Genomic DNA, 16,799 nt, shown 5'->3' with positions numbered 1-16,799 from the left:
GAGGTGCAGGGAAGCTTTGATAAAGACGACTTCAGATACCTGAATGGTTTTAATGATGCAGATTAAAGCAAACAGTAGAACTATGGGTCACGATATGAAACTTCAGGGGGTCGACTTAGAACCAATGTCAGGAAAAATGTCTTCATGGAAGGAGTAGTGGATGCCTGGAATGCCCTTTCGGAAGAGGTGTTGAAGACAAAAACAGTAAACAAATTCCAAGAGGTATGAGAGAAACAATGTAGATCCCTAGAGTTGGAAATTAAGAAAAGCGTGCATGGCGGGTAACCAGCATGCAGCGGCAGCTTCTACCCCTAAAATAAGACTTGGGGATTAGTACCTTTAACCAATTAGCTCACATTATTTTGACATGTGGGGATTACTGCTCTTAACTAATTAGCGCACATGATTTTGGCGCAACTGCAGCATCACTCTCCGTTTCGAAGTCAGGGTGAGGGGTGAAAAGAGGAATTGGATTCAGACGACAAACGCTGGGCTGTAACTTTGTATTTTTTTTTTATTTATGAATTTTCACATTAAATTTCAAGATACAAACTTGAATTTGCAAGCAGAAATAAAAAAAGAAATCAAGTACAAGGAAAATAATCTATTTCCTAGCATGTAGCAGATGGACTCAGGACCAATGAGTATAAAGTACTCCTGCTAGCAGTTGGAGACGGATCAGATTTCAATCTGACGTCAGCCCCTAGTACATATACCCCTGCAGGAAGTGCAGCTCTTCAGTATTTTCCATCTCCATAGCAGTTAGGGACTATCTGCATGCTCTCACAGCATTTGAACCAAATTCAAAGAAGACAACCAAATTTTAAAGAAGAAACCTACCTGAAGACAAGCCCCGCTCTCCTGCGGTATTACCCTCGGGTCCCTCCCCCAGTTGAGATTCCCGAGGTGATTTCCGTGGTCCCTCTGAGGTAAGCCTCGGTCCGGTGGCAGAATCGCGGCGAGGACCTAGCCCCCCCGATCCTCGGACACGGCTGAGAGGCAGCAGGTGCACCCTCGAGCGCGGCGGTGAAGGTATTTTCCCTCTCCCCTCGCAGCCGGAGACCGCCCGGGACGAAACTGGGAAGCGCCGAAGACAAGGTAAGGTAGAAATCTTCTACTTGAATCCGGTCTCCGAGGATCGAGGAAGAGCACAGGTCCCCGGCCGGGACCAGTGCCACCGGGTTGATCCGCCCTAGCAGGGTCAGGCCCCGGCTATTTCCAAGTGTCTACCCACGTGGAGACCCTCCGAGGGGGTCGCCATATTGCCCGCGTGCTCACCGTTGCCATCTCGGCCCTATTCGCCGCGCCGTTCGGCCCGAGCGCACAGAACAGAGCTAGGCGCACAAAGCACTTGTGTGCATAGACTTACACGCACATAAAACCTTGTGCGCATAAGTTGCATGCACAGCTCACACGCTCATCTTAAGCGCACCGGAGCACATAAGAGTTTACGCGCCGACAGCCATGGCACCACCAGAAACAGGGATAAAGGCTCAAGGCCTCTGCCCAGCATGCCACATCAGAGCCGCACAAAGCGAGGAGGCAGACGCCCTGTGCACACAGTGTGAGGAGGCCCTGGGAGATCCAGTTCAGGGCCAGTCCCACCCAGGGCCGAGTACTAGCTCCTCAGGGAGTACCCTGGACCTAGCAGATCCCAGTGGGACCTCCCCACAGACGGGGACCCCCAGGGAACCAGCGCCCCTCAACTTGGATCCAGCGTCAATCTCATGGGTGGAGTTCAAGGGGATTCATGCCTTTGTTCAAATGCAAACTGAACCTCCAGCTGGTCTGCCACATGCTCCGCTGGAGGACCCTCAGGCCCCAGGCCCTTCAAGACCCAGGCACAGGCTTACACTCCCCAGAAGCCCCACCTATGGGGACACAGACATCTCTGAAGAGGAAGATGAGCCCCTAGAAGAGGGGGAGCTCCCCCCCCCCCCGAGGACAGAGCCTCAACGAACCATGAGGTGCTTCTTCACAAAGGACGAGCTCCTGGACCTGGTCAACCAATGTCTGATGGAGCTCGCTATCCCAGGCCCAGGTACTTCGGGGGAACCTAAACCGAACCCCCTGCTGGAGGGTCTTCGTCAGACCTCTCGCCATTTCCCTCTGTTACAAGCGGCACAACAGCTGATTAAACTGGAATGGAATGCCCCGGAGTCCACATTCAAAGGGGGACAAGCTTTGGCAGCCATGTAACCCCCTGGACCCGGCGACCAAAGATCTTGCATGCCCAAGAGTTGATGCCATGGTCTGCCCAGTCTCTAAGCGCACCACTATCCCATTAGAGGGAGGAGCAGCGCTCAAGGATGCACATGACCGGCATCTGGAATCCATCCTCAAACAGTCATTTGACGTAGCCGCTATGTCTCTACAAATTGCGGCCTTCTGCACAGTGGTAACACGTGCCTGCTTATCTCAAACCAGGAACAACACCCCGGGTGAAGACATGGAACCAGCAGTATCATTCCTCGCAGACGCTGCCTCCGACCTAGTGCATACAGCAGCCAGAGGAGTGTCATTTGCGGTGGCGGCTAGAAGGCAACTCTGGCTCCGAAGCTGGTCGGCCAATGCATCTTCCAAAATGCGCCTCACAAGGATGCCCTTCAAAGGATCCCTCCTGTTTGGCAGCGAACTAGAGAAATTAGCCAAGAAATGGGGCGAGTCTCCAGTGCCGCGCCTGCTGGAGGATAAAATGAAGAGAAACCAGCGACTCTTCCCCAGGTCCTCCAGGGGCAGAAGTTCACAGCGCTTCAATCCTTACAGGAGCAATTATCAAGCGCCCCGCCCTATGATCAGGAACCAGTCCTTTTGGAACAAGCACAACAAGAGGGGTACCAGCTCAGGAACAGGCCCCAGCCGCACCCCACAATGAGATTCACCCAACCCGTCCAAAGGAAGAAGCCATAGGGGGCAGACTAGCCCTATTCTACCGCAGATGGGTCGAGATAACTTTGGACAAGTGGGTCCTAGCCATCATTCGGGAGGGGTACTACCTGGACTTTTTACGTACCCCTCCGGACAAGTTGGTGGAGTCCCCCTGCTACGACCTCTTCAAGAGGTCGGCAGTGGAAGCAGCACTGTCCAGGCTACTGGCCCTTGAGACCATAACCCCAGTGCCTCCACAAGAAATAAATACTGGACATTATTCCATCTATTTTATTGTCCCCAAGAAAGAGGGAACATTCAGGCCCATCCTGGACTTCAAGTCTGCCAACCGCCACCTGCGGATTCCCCGCTTCCGCATGGAAACCCTGCGATCCGTAATAAGGGCGATACAACCGGTAGACCACAACATCAAGCCACGCTCATTTAAAGTTCCTGTGATCCTGGAATTCTTACAGAACGGACTAAGGGGCTGTCCCTCAACTCCATCAAGGTACAGATGGCCGCATTGTCATGCTACGGCTCCAAGAGCGAGGGAGACAGCATAGCCTCTCACCTGGACGTGTCACGCTTTCTAAAAGGAGTCAAACACATTCGTCCACCACTAAAGTGGCCGGTACCTCTGTGGAATCTCAATCTCGTTTTGGATTTCCTAGCTGAACCGCCTTCAGACCCCTCCGAGGACTGTCCTTCCACCTGTTAACCTTAAAGATGGTGTTCTTGCTGGCAGTTTGTTCAGCCCGCCGCATCTCGGAACTACGAGCACTGTCCTGCCATGAGCCAGTCCTCAGGTTCACCCCGGGAGCCATCCAACTACGCACGGTTCCCTCCTTCCTCCCCAAAGAGGTCTCACACTTCCACCTTAACCAGACCATCTCCTTACCAACGACAGATGGCTTGAACAATTCTGAAGAAGCCCGTAGTCTACACCACATCAACATCGGCAGACTCCTATGCAGATACCTGGAAATGTTGGAACCCGTACGAAAAAGGACCACCTTTTCGTCCTTCATAGTGGAAAGAGACAAGGGGAAGCGGGCTTGCGGGCAACCATCGCCCGCTGGATCAAGGAAGTCATCAAGGCGGCCTATGTAGAAGCTGGCAAGCCACCACCTCTACAGGTCAAGGCCCATTCTACCAGAGCCCAGGCAGTATCCTGGGCAGAAACTAGAATGCTGTCGCCTGCAGAGATCTGCAGGACAGCAACATGGTCCTCCATCCATACCTTCTCCAGATTCTACCGTTTGGATGTTCAGGCTCGGGAGGACACGCCATTTGCAAGGACAGTTCTAAGTGGATCACGGGCAGCCTCCCACCAGGTTTGAGAGTAGCTTTTATACATCCATTGTTCCTGAGTCCATCTGCTACACGCTAGGAAATGGAGAAATGACTTACTTGATAATTTCATTTTCCTTAGTGTAGACAGATGGACTCAGCATCCCACCCTTGGCTGCCGTTACGCATGGTCTTTCAAATGATTCAAGGGTAAGCCACGTTTTCATTTACCTAGGGCATCCACCCTGCTGGGTGTCGACGCTTTCCGGTTGAGTACACTGGCGGTCTCCAGCTATAGTCAATCAACCAGTTCAAGTTAATCAAGTTTTAACGTTTAACTAAGTTATGAAGTTATTCAAGTTAATCAAATTATTAAGTTAGTCAGTCACACATGTATCCACAATGCTTTTTGAGGAGAATACTGAAGAGCTGCACTTCCTGCAGGGGTATATGTACTAGGGGCTAACGTCAGATTGAAATCTGATCCGTCTCCAACTGCTAGCAGGAGTACACTATACCCATTGGTCCTGAGTCCATCTGTCTATACTAAGGAAAACGAAATTATCAGGTAAGTAATTTCTCTAATTCTCGACTAGATATTCTGCATATAAAGTCCTCTATATGTGGATCCAAGCACAACCACAGGAATAGTTACAAATAAAACTGATACACAGGAAGCTATATTTAAGATCGAGTTAAGGTAAAGCCTAACATGCATTCATTTCAGGAGCTAAAGGAGAAAAACTAGAAAATAGACATTTTCTCTTTCAAAAGATTTGAAAGCTGTTGAGAAAAAAAAATATTATTTTTATTCTTAATTACACATTTACATGCAAATTTTAGTAGGAAAAAGGCTCCTAGATGTAGGGCCTCAGTTGAAGAAATGTTCTCCTCATTTGGGGTAGACCTTGCAAAATCAGGATTATGCACTAACTTTTAAACCCCAAAATTCATTTATTTTATTATTTTTTTATATACAGACATTCAGGTACTTGTAGGTATTTCTCTATCCCCAGAGGGCTTACAATCTAAGTTTTGTTCCTGAGGCAATGGAGGGTAAAGTGACTTGCCCAAGGTCACAAGGAGCAACAGCAGGATTCAAATCCTGGTCTCCTGGTTCATAGCCCACTGCTCGAACCACTAGACAGAAAAACATCCGAAGGATCCATTCTTTATCTGATTCAAGTAGGAAAGACAATCAATGGTGATGGTGTAACCTGATCTTTTTTGTAGTTTCCAAGATATTAGTAATGTCTGATAAAGTATTAACCCAAATTAATCTTTCCTTGAATGCAAATAAAACTGAAATTCTATATCTCACCTAAATTAAGCCTGGCAAAGGAATTGGAAATTCAGAAAGCCTCTGAAAATTACCCCATCTCCCTAGAAGTACGAGATCTAGGGATCTTCCTTGATTCCGAATTCACAATGAAAACGTGTGTTAAAAAGATCATTAACGATGGTTATTTTAAATTAAATGTGCTTAAAAGATTGAAACCTCTTTTATTCCCAAAAGATTTTAGAACAGTTTTACAGGCTCTTGTTTTATCAAAATTAGACTACTGTAATTCAGTATTTTTAGGCCTACCAGCAAATGTTACAAGACCATTACAACTATTACAGAACTCTGCAGCTAGACTTTTAACAGGAACTAGTAGATCTGATCATATTACCCCAATATTTAAGGACCTTCACTGGCTGCCAGTTAAATACAGAGCTAAGCATAAATTCCTATCCATAATTCATAAAACACTGTACAATGAAAAGACAGAGTGGTTAACTTCATCATTACATTTCCACATCCCTTCAAGAATTACTAGATCATCAGGTACAGGGATCTTACCAATTCCTTCCCCTAAGATTGCTCATCTAAATAATGTGAGAGAAACGGCTATTTCCATTGCTGGGCCCCAACTGTGGAACTCTATACCACAAGAATTAAGGATGGAAGCTGACATTAAAATATTTAACAAGGGCATTAAAACATGGCTATTCAAACAAGCCTTCCAAGAGATTTTAACCTAATGATTTTAACCTAAAGATTATATTATCACTGCTCTTACTTTCTGCTTCTCTATCTGTTTAAATTTTGATTATTTAGTTTACTATTTGTATTTATATTATGTAACTATTTATTTACTTCCTTTTCTTTTTGGAAATGCAAATATTTAAATGTAAATCGATTTGATATGTTCTCATGAAACAACAGTATATAAAAATTATTAAATAAAATAATAAATAATTCAAGAGATACTGGTGTAGGTACCTGAAGTCCTTTTTGAGTAGTAGAGTCCTTCTTAAATGAGGGGATATAATATACTCTAGACATCAGAGGAAGTGTTGATTCAGGAATTTTCAAAGTCTGAATAAGATATTTTTTCCACATGTTCCTGGGTGGCAAGAAAGGATCTTTAGGAAAATTTATAAATCTAAGATTTTTTTCCCCTTATTTGGTTTTCTAGCTGTTCTGTCTTATTTAACAGCTTCTGATTTTCTCTCATCATATTCTGTTGAAATTTAGATGATACTATAAATTGCTCTTCTAAGGATATTCGAGAAGTTTTGTCGTCTTCTATCACCTTTGAATGAGAATCCATATGATTTACAAAAGCAACAAATGGATTCAATTGCTGAAATAAGTTCGGATCGCATCCCATTCAGTATCCAGACATTACTTGCGGTCTAATCAAATCTTTCTTTGAAGGTAAAAAACTTAAAAATATTTCCCTTTCCAACTGCCGAATGGATATGCTGACTGCAGCCTCTCCTTTACCGGCGGGTTCCTCAGGAGACTTCAGTAATCCTCCATGATCACTCCTGCTCTCCACGCTCGAGTTGTTACCCTCCTCTTCCTCGCCCAAATGCGAAGTGTGCAGCTGGCTGGAGGGTCTTGTCTCTGCCGGATTCTCTGGAAGCCTTCGGTCCTCCGGGGACAAAGTTGTTTGAAGCTCATGCAGAGGGGCGGTTTCAACTTCCTCCCGCACACCCTGCTGCGAGCTACCTCCCAGAGTGAAAGCTTCCCGGACCACATGGGCATCCATCGGACCTTGAAAAGGTAAAACCGGGGAAGCAGGGAGAGCCCCACGCTCCTTGGGTCTCCACTTCCTCGCTGTGTGCAGCATATTGAGGCAATTTGGAAAGGGCCAAAGGAGCAGCCTCAGGCGCGTCTGTTCAGATCCGCCATCTTAGATCCGATCTGAGCCGTAACTTTTATTGTCTAGGGCAGTGGTTCTCAACCGGTATGTCGCCAAGCAGACGCAGGTGTGTCGCCACACTTCCGGTCCCTCGCTGACCCAGCTGCTCCGCCTACCCGAGCAAAATAGGTCCTCTGCCCGGGCAGAACATGGCAGGACACCTGGAGTCAGCGGCACCGGCATGATTCTTTCTACTCTACCCCCGCCCCCCACCCCCGGCCTGGAAGAGGGTGAGTAGCAGGTGCGTGCGCAGGAAGAAGAGACCATGCTATTGCGGGCAGCATCGGCCCGAAGAAGAGGAGAGGTGCAGCCTGAGGAAAAACAAATAACCTCAATCCCTGCAGCCGATGGGACTCCTCCGCGAGGGCTGAAAGTGAAGGAGGTTGCTGCTGCCTTTAGGGTTGGACGTGGAGGAGGCTGCTGTTGCTAGTTCGGGGGGGGGGGGGAAGTGAGTGAATGAGCAGTTTGAGATCCTGTGTGAGTGAGACAGCTTGTATGTGAATGATTGAGGCCTGTATATGTGAAAGAGAATATGTGTGTCATTGAGAGCCTATGTGTAAGAGAGAGCATGAATGGAAGTGTATGACTGAGAATCTTTTTGTGTAAGTTTGTGATTGAAAACCTGTTTGCGTTGAAGAGTATTCGTGTGTGATTGAGATCCTTTGTGTGTGAGAGAGATCATGTGTGTGTATGATTAAGAGCCTGTGTGTAAATGAGAGCGCATGTGTGTAAGCATGTGAATGAGTCTGTGTGAGAGAGAAAAAGACAAGTATGTATGTGTGCGATTGAAAATCCTGTATGTGTAAGCATGAAAAGAAAGCATGTGTGTAAATGTGTAGTTAAGAGCCTATATAAGTGAGAGAAAAAGCATGTGTATATGTGAGTAGTGGCGAGACAGTGTGAGAGAGAGGAGAAAGTTGCAAGCAAACCACCCCCCCCCCCCACTCCTGCTAATTCAAAACAATCTCAGGGTACCTGGATATCAAACGTTCCCAGGTATGCAGAGCAAAACATTTTTTGTATCCGTATTATTTTTCATTTTTGGGCCTTTGTGTCTGCTATTTTGAAATATTTTATTAGTATCTAGAAATTTTTGATGAGTCTTTAATTATTGGATATTCCATTCATCAGCTGTTTCAAAATAATCTGTTTTTTGGTAGTATGGTTTTGCTGCTATTGATTTTATATTTCTTGATTTGTTTTCGAAGGACTGGTGATGTTTCTCTTTTCCACAGGTGACGGAATAGTATATATAGTCCTGAAGTGCTGCTCCTGAGCTACTGGGCTTGACTAATCATCGGTTGCTGAGAAGTCAAATAATGCTGCACTTCAGGACTATATATACTATTCCGTCAACTGTGGAACCAGATAAGTGCTTACACAGTAGTTGCTTCGCACACAGTGTCAGCATTATTTGACTTCTCAGCAACCGATGATTAGTCAAGCCCAGTAGCTCACGGGCTTGCACATATAAGCCACATAGCTCACTGTGGCCAAGTATGATGGTTGCTTGAGAAAACATACAGAGTTCTTTATTCCTCTTTTGCCAAATCTTTATTATTTTGTTTGTTGTGTATTTTTGGCTATTATTGAGTCCTATTATATTATAATGTTGTAGAGTCCTGCATTTGGGATATCTTATTTCCTGGTTCTATCAAGTGAAACAGTGGGGATTCACTAAGTAGGATCTACTGGGCTCATTGTCTGAGCAGGCTGCCATTCCTATTGGGAGGGCAAAGCATGCCAAGGAATGTTGGGCTGAGTGATTAAGCCAATCTTAAAGGAATTGCCTATTGCTAGTATGGCATATAAGATGGAGGCTTATGGCAGTCTTGTTGCTACTACTTTATTACTGCTATGTAATGCTTCTATAGAGCTACTTGACGTACATTATGATGGATTAGTTTTGTTCTGCTTGTGGCACTTACAAAATTATTTTATGCAGCTAGTTGTTTAGTTTTGCAAGCTGTGGTTCTGCTAGATTCTAACCTTAGCACCCAATATTTTCCCATGTGGGGGAGGAGAGTATGATTTATGGTATGCCACTTCCTTAAGAGAGAGTTTGCAATCTTAATTTCCTGGCGTGTAGCCAGATGGACTCAGAACAAATGGGTATAGTATGCCCGTGCTAGCAGTTGGAGACGGATCTGACGTCAGCACGGGTATATATACCCCCACAGGAAGCGTAGCAACTTAGTAATTTCCGTCTCCAAAGCAGTTTGGAGAGCCTGCATGCTCACTGAACGTGTTTCCAATCTACTTTCTACTTTCTTCTTACTAAACCTCTACAGCACCATCGAGCCCCGCACTCCTGCGCTGATACCCTTGGGGTCCCTCCCCCAGTTGAGTTTCCCGGGGTGATTTCCGTGATCTCCCGGAGGTTTAAGTCCTTGGTCCGGTGGCCGAATCGCGGCAGGGACGTAGCCCCCGGGCGAGGCTCGGGCGGGGCGAACGAGGCGCCTCGGTCCTGGCGTGGATGAGGCAGCGGGTGCATTTCCTCAAAGCGCGGCGGTGAAGGTACTTGCCCTCTCCCCCCGCAGCCGGAGACCGCCCGGGTTCCAGCCGGGAAGCGCCGAGGATCAGGTAAGGCGTACATCTCTTACTCTTTGGTCTCCGAGGAACGAGGATCGGTGGCGTGGCCCATAGGTGGCATGCCGTGGAAGGGCGCCATTTTGTTGGCCTTGCTCAGGTATTAAGCGACCATGATAAGCGCCTGTCTATGACTACGCGCATATTATATATTATTAAGCGTACATTGCTAAGCCGCATATTGCTGAGAGCATATTTGATAACATTGAGCGTACATTGCTAGCCGCATATTGCTGAGAGCATATTGGATATCATTGAACGTACATTGCTAAGCCGCATATTGCTGAGAGCATATTGCATATCATTGAGCGTATATTGCTAGCCGCATATTACTGAGAGCATATTGCATATCATTGAGCGTATATTGCTAGCCGCATATGGCTGAGAGCATATTGGATATCATTGGGCGTATATGGCTGCCGCATATTATTGAGCGCCTGTTGTATTAAGCGTATATTGCTGCTGCATATTATTGAGCGCCTGTTGTATTGAACGCCTGTTATATTAAGTGTATATTGCTGCCGCTTCTTATTAAGCGCATATTTTTCAATGGAACAGAACGCCTCAGCGTCTTCAGGGGCGCCTCCTGCCTCTGGCATTAAAGCCCTCGGCCTCTGCTCTGCATGCCAGCTTAGAGCCACGCACAGTGAAGAGCCAGACTCCCTATGTGCCCAATGTGAGGAGGCCGTGGGACCCTCGGGCCAGGACCAGTCTCAGCCACAATTTGCTGACAGTTTCCCAGGGGCTACCCCGGATTTAGCGGGCAGTCTCAACCAACCTGGAATCCCGGGGGATCTCGTACCCCGGCGATTAGAGACCGCTTCCATTTCCTGGGTGCATCTCTTTAAGGGGATTCATGCCTTTGTACATATGCAAACAGCTTCCCGTCCAGGCCCTACTGTTCCTGCTGTTTTTGCTGTTCCTGCTGCGGCGGCTGCTGCGGTTGCGGCTCCAGCGTATCCTGTTCCTGGACCCTCACGCCCTTATCGTGAGCAGGACCTCCCGCCGCCAGACAGTCCGGATCAGTCGGACCCGGATGTTTCACCGGACGAGTCCGAACTCCCGGACGAGGGGGAACTTCCCTCAGGGATTGAGCCATATAGAACCATGAGGCGGTTCTTCCCTAAAGAGGATCTCTCCGACCTGGTGTCTCAATGCCTGGCGGAGTTGGATATTACAGGTCCCAGCGCTATGGTACCCTCTGCGCAGAACCCCCTGCTGGAAGGTCTTCGTCCTACAGCCCGCCATTTTCCATTCTTGCAAGCGGCACAACAACTGATAGATTTAGAATGGGCTGCACCAGCGGCCTCATTCAAAGGGGGTCGGGCCCTGACAGGCATGTACCCCCTGGCACCGGCTATCCAGGAGCTGCTGGCGTGCCCTCAGGTGGACGCTTTGATTAGCGCTGTGGTCAAGCGCACTACCATTCCAGTTGAGGGGGGGGGGGCGGCCCTCAAGGAGCCTCATGACCGGCGACTGGATGCCATTCTGAAACAGATTTTTGAGGTGGCAGCTCTATCTTTGCGGATCACAACCTGCTGCACAGTGGTGACGCGTTCCTGTTTGTCACAGGTCAGGAACAACGCTCCAGCAGCAGACATGGAGTCAGCTCTCTCGTTCCTCACAGATGCTGCATCAGAGCTAGTCCGGACAACAGCCAAGGGGATCTCATCCTCCGTAGCCGCCAGGAGGCAGCTCTGGATCCGGAAATGGTCAGCTGATGCTCCTTCGAAGACACGCCTCACCAGATTGCCCTTTAAGGGCTCTTTCCTGTTTGGCAGTGACCTTGATAGACTGGCCAGTACCTCGACTGCCGGAAGATCGGTTCAGAAGGAACCAGCGCGCCTTTCCAAGGCCCTCCAGGGGTAGAAGCTCCCAGCGCTTCACTCCCTACAGGAGTCGCTACCAGGCGCCTCGTCCTCAGGCCCGGAATCAGTCCTTTCGGACCAAGCAGCACAAGAGGGGAGCAGGCCCGGGCTCAGGTCCCAGCCGCGCCTCACAATGAGAATCCGCCGATTCATCTGGGGGACAGAGCCATAGGGGGCAGGTTAACCCTCTTCTACCCCAAATGGGTCGAGATTACGTCGGACCAGTGGGTCCTCGCCATCATCCGAGAGGGGTATTATCTGGACTTTCATCATCTCCTTCCGGACAAGTTTGTGGAGTCTTCATGTCCCATACACAAGAAGGCAGCATTGGAAGCTACCCTGGCGAGGCTCCTGTCCTTGAAAGCCATCATCCCAGTACCTGCATGGGAAGTGAATTCTGGACACTATTCTATTTATTTCATGGTACCCAAGAAAGGGGGCACCTTTCGGCCCGTACTTGACCTCAAGTCAGTCAATCGATACTTGAGGGTCCCGAGGTTTAGCATGGAAACTCTGCACTCAGTCAAGAACGCAGTACAGCCAGGAGAATTCATAACGGCCCTAGACTTGTCAGAAGCCTACCTGCATATCCCGATACATCCGGAGCATCAGCGCTACCTACGCTTCAAGGTTTAGGACGCCACTTCCAATTCCGGGCTCTGCCCTTCGGGTTAGCCACGTCACCGCGGACCTTCACCAAGGTGGTCGTAGTGGTAGCAGCGGCACTCAGACGGGAAGGAATCCTTGTCCATCCCTACCTAGACGATTGGCTGATCAGAGTGAAATCACGAGAGGAGAGCCATTGGGCAACCGACAGGGTGATCGCCCTTCTGGAAAGCTTGGGCTGGGTAGTCAAACTCAGCAAGAGTTGCCTACAGCCTTCCCAGCCACTAGAATACCTGGGAGTCCAGTTCGACACCCAGGCAGACACGGTCAGTCTCACTGCCAAGAGAAGGTTAAAACTTCAGACTCGTCTCCGGTACTTGATGGGAGCCAGTCGGCCCACAGCTTGGGATTATCTGCAGGTTCTCGGCCTCATGGCATCCACCCTGGAAGTGGTACCTTGGGCAAGGGCCCATATGAGACCTCTGCAACGCTCCCTGCTCTCTCGCTGGAGCCCCCGCTTTCGGAACTATTCCACGCACCTTCCTCTGCCAGCCAGAGTACGGACCCTGTTATGGTGGTGGTTGCAGTCCAACCACACGAGCAGGGGGTCAAAGATGTCCTCCCCCACGTGGAATCTGCTCACCACAGATGCCAGCCTGAGCGGCTGGGGAGCACACTCACCGCACAAGGGCGGTGGAACAGAGAAGAGTCAGCGTGGAACATCAACCGTCTAGAGGCCCGGGCAGTCCGATTGGCATGCCTACGATTTGCTCACAGACTGAAGAAAAGAGCAGTCAGAGTGATGTCCGACAACGCCACCACGGTGGCATACATCAACCGTCAGGGCGGAACCAGAAGCCAACAGGTATCTCTGGAGATAGCTCCGCTGATGGCTTGGGCAGAGGCGAATCTTCAGGACATCTCCGCAGTCCACATTGCCGGGAAGGACAACACCGCGGCAGACTTCCTCAGCAGAGAAAGCCTAGATCCGGGAGAGTGGCAGCTGTCACCCACAGCCTTCCAGATGATTGTGGACCACTGGGGGATTCCGGACATGGACTTACTAGCAGACAGGTCAAATGCTCAAGTACCCAGCTACTTCAGCCGCAAGCGTGACCCGTTCTCACACGGAATCGATGCCCTGGTTCAGCCATGGCCTCCAGGGACTCTGCTATACGCCTTCCCTCCGTGGCCTCTGCTGGGCGCCATCATCCACAAGATTCAGAAACACCGGGGCCTAGTTCTTCTAGTGGCACCAGACTGGCCAAGAAGACCCTGGTACGCGGACATGAGAAGACTACTGGCAGGGGAGCCCCTTCCCCTGCCTCCTCTCCGGGACCTTCTATGTCAAGGTCCCATCCTCCACGAGGATCCGGCTCAATTCTCTCTTACGGTCTGGCCATTGAGAGGCTAGACTGAAGAAAAGAGGTTACTCGGAGCCCGTGATAGATACACTCCTCCGAGCCCGCAAGTTTTCCACTTCCCTCACCTACGTAAGGATCTGGAGAATATTTGAAGCATGGTGCGACACTCATGGCACCAATCCACATGTGACCACAATCCCTATTGTTCTGGATTTCCTGCAGGATGGGCTTCAGAAGGATCTCTCCCTCAGCTCCATCAAAGTTCAGGTGGCTGCACTGTCTTGCTATGGTCCCAGGAGGGATGGCAAGACCATTGCCACGCATCCAGATGTGTCTCGCTTCCTGAAAGGAGTTAAGCACATTCGTCCGCCACTGAAGTGGCCAGTGCCTTTGTGGAACCTCAACCTTGTTTTGGATTTCCTCGCGGGATCCACCTTCAGACCCCTTCGGGGCCTGTCTCTCCGTTCTCTAACCTTGAAGATGGTGTTCTTATTGGCGGTGTGTTCAGCACGCCGCATCTCAGAGCTACAAGCACTGTCCTGCCGTGATCCCTTTCTCAGAATCACTCCGGAGGCTATCCATCTTCGCACGGTTCCCTTCTTTCTACCTAAAGTGGTCTCACAATTTCACCTTAACCAAACTATATCCTTGCCTACCATGGCGGGTTTAAAGAAATCTGAAGAAGGGCGTTTACCAAGCCATCTCGACATAGGCAGAATGCTGCCCAGATATCTGGAAATGACACAAGAAGTACGAAAGACTTCTGTTCGTCCTGCACAGCGGGAAAAGACAAGGGGAAGCGGCCTCTCGGCCCACCATCGCCCGCTGGATTAAAGAAGTTATCAGAGCAGCTTACGTAGAGGCCGGGAAGTCTCCGCCTCTACAAGTCAAGGCTCATTCTACCAGAGCACAAGTGGCATCTTGGGCAGAATCCAGGATGCTCTCGCCTGCAGAAATATGTAAAGCGGCGACGTGGTCCTCCCTCCATACCTTCTCCAGGTTCTACCGTCTGGATGTCCAGGCCAGGGAGGACACAGCATTTGCGAGGGCGGTCCTACATGGTCCTCAGGCACTTCCCGCCCAGGCTGGGAGTAAAGCTTTTGTACATCCCATTTGTTCTGAGTCCATCTGGCTACACGCCAGGAAATGTTGAGATTACTTACCTGATAATCTCCTTTTCCTTAGTGTAGACAGAGGACTCAGCATCCCGCCCATCTGCCTGTGTACATGGGTTTCACCGATTCAAGGTAAGCCATGTCATCTGTTTCCATAAGAGCGTCCCCTTCTGCCAGGTGTCGACGCCTTCCGGTTGGGAATGCTGGCGGTCTCCAGCTACTATCAATCGGTCAGGGGAATCCTGTTTACCTATTTCACTGAGCGTCAGTACACACATCCATAACAGCTTTTGCAAGGAAGATTACTAAGTTGCTACGCTTCCTGTGGGGGTATATATACCCGTGCTGACGTCAGATCCGTCTCCAACTGCTAGCACGAGCATACTATACCCATTTGTTCTGAGTCCATCTGTCTACACTAAGGAAAAGGAGATTATCAGGTAAGTAATCTCAACATTTCTTATTCCCTAGGTACATGGAATATAGCAGGTTGAGGCCTGAGGTGAAAGACCAGTTTTCATTTCCTAGGTTGAGCAAGACCTCTGTATAGGAAAGAAATATGAAGGGATGGAAGAGTAGCCTAGTGGTTAGAGCTGTGGGCTACAATCTGGGGAGACCAGGGTTCAAGTCCCACTGTCGCTCCTTGTGACCTTGGGCAAGTTGCCTCAGGTATAAACTTAGGCCTGGATTTTCCATTCTCGCAGAGAATGGTGAATCCCAGTGTTAGCGGGGGGGGGGGGGGGGGGTGGAGGCAGGCCTGCGAAAGCCGGTAGTGATCACACCTTGCGGAGTTATCGCTGCTGGCTTTCGCACCCAATAGCGCCACCGTGAAAAGTGGTGCTATTGGGCGCGCTACTGGTGCTAGTAACATGGCTTACCTTATCGCCACTAGTGAAGATACCGCTGTGTTCGCCTCCTCGCCGCCCTGACTCCGCCCCCTGCTTGCTATTGCACACGAAAAGTCCCTTTTTGCATGCGATACGGATAGAAAATAACCCCCTTAGATTGTAAGCCCTCTGGGGTTAGGGAAATACCCACAGTACCTGAAAGTAATCTGCTTCAAAGTGCTGAAAAGCAGAATATAAAAATATAAATAAATAAGGTAACTTTTGAAGCATCCAGTGAGTTTTTATTTAGGAGCCTATTCTCAGTTCCTGGTGATAGGCAACACTTTTCACAGTTTATCATATTTAGATTCAAACTGTATCAGATCGGTCAGTCTTAGGTGTTTTGAGTCTGATGTCTTGTCCCGTATACCTCTATGGATTCCCTATGTTGCTCTACCAAGAGACAAGAAGCTGTTAAAAAAAAAAATAAATAAATTCTGTGATGTATCTCCAAAGTTGTTGTCTTTGTAACTTCTTTGTTTAAAAAAAAAAAAAAAAAGGAACAAATTTAAGTTTAAATGAATATGAAGGACTTAATGTTTCCAAAGTTAGCTTGTTACAGATAATACTGGTAGGTTGAGGTCAGCACGGATGTATATAAGGGGTGATGTCAGCGAACCTGTGAATGCTCTTTGACATTGTCTGGATAGGTCTGACAGGAATCAGGGAAGGGAAATTAGGTAAGAACTAATTTCTCTTAAGTGAGTTGCAAAATGTAGTAGTGACTGTTCTTTTAATCTTTCTAAAATTTCCATTGAGCAAGTAGGGTATATGTTTTTAATTTAGATTAAATTTTAGTTGATTTCTATATAATAGAATACATTTTTAGCCTTTAAATTAATAGCCACATGCAATACATTTTTATTTCAATTGTGCCCATTTACTATTGAAAATGTTAGTCCCAAGGAGGGGAGGAACCTTTTCAAATAATTATCACAAGAAAGGCAATATATAGATACAGTGGGTCAAATTATGTGAGCAATAGATACATTTTTTATATGTAAAGATTTATGTG

The 16,799-nt window shown here is 48.5% G+C and overlaps 1 protein-coding gene across 21 annotated transcripts in view; it reads left to right on the top strand.

Annotated features, from left to right (window-relative positions):
* AFDN (afadin, adherens junction formation factor) overlaps positions 1-16,799 on the top strand; it is a 1,391,435-nt gene that overhangs the window by 746,714 nt on the left and 627,922 nt on the right. The window lies entirely within an intron of this gene.

This window comes from Rhinatrema bivittatum, chromosome 3 (genome assembly GCF_901001135.1).
Source record: "Rhinatrema bivittatum chromosome 3, aRhiBiv1.1, whole genome shotgun sequence".
NCBI lineage: Eukaryota > Metazoa > Chordata > Amphibia > Gymnophiona > Rhinatrematidae > Rhinatrema > Rhinatrema bivittatum.
Note: the sequence above shows the minus strand (reverse complement) of the source record. Positions and strands in the feature narration are given on the sequence as shown.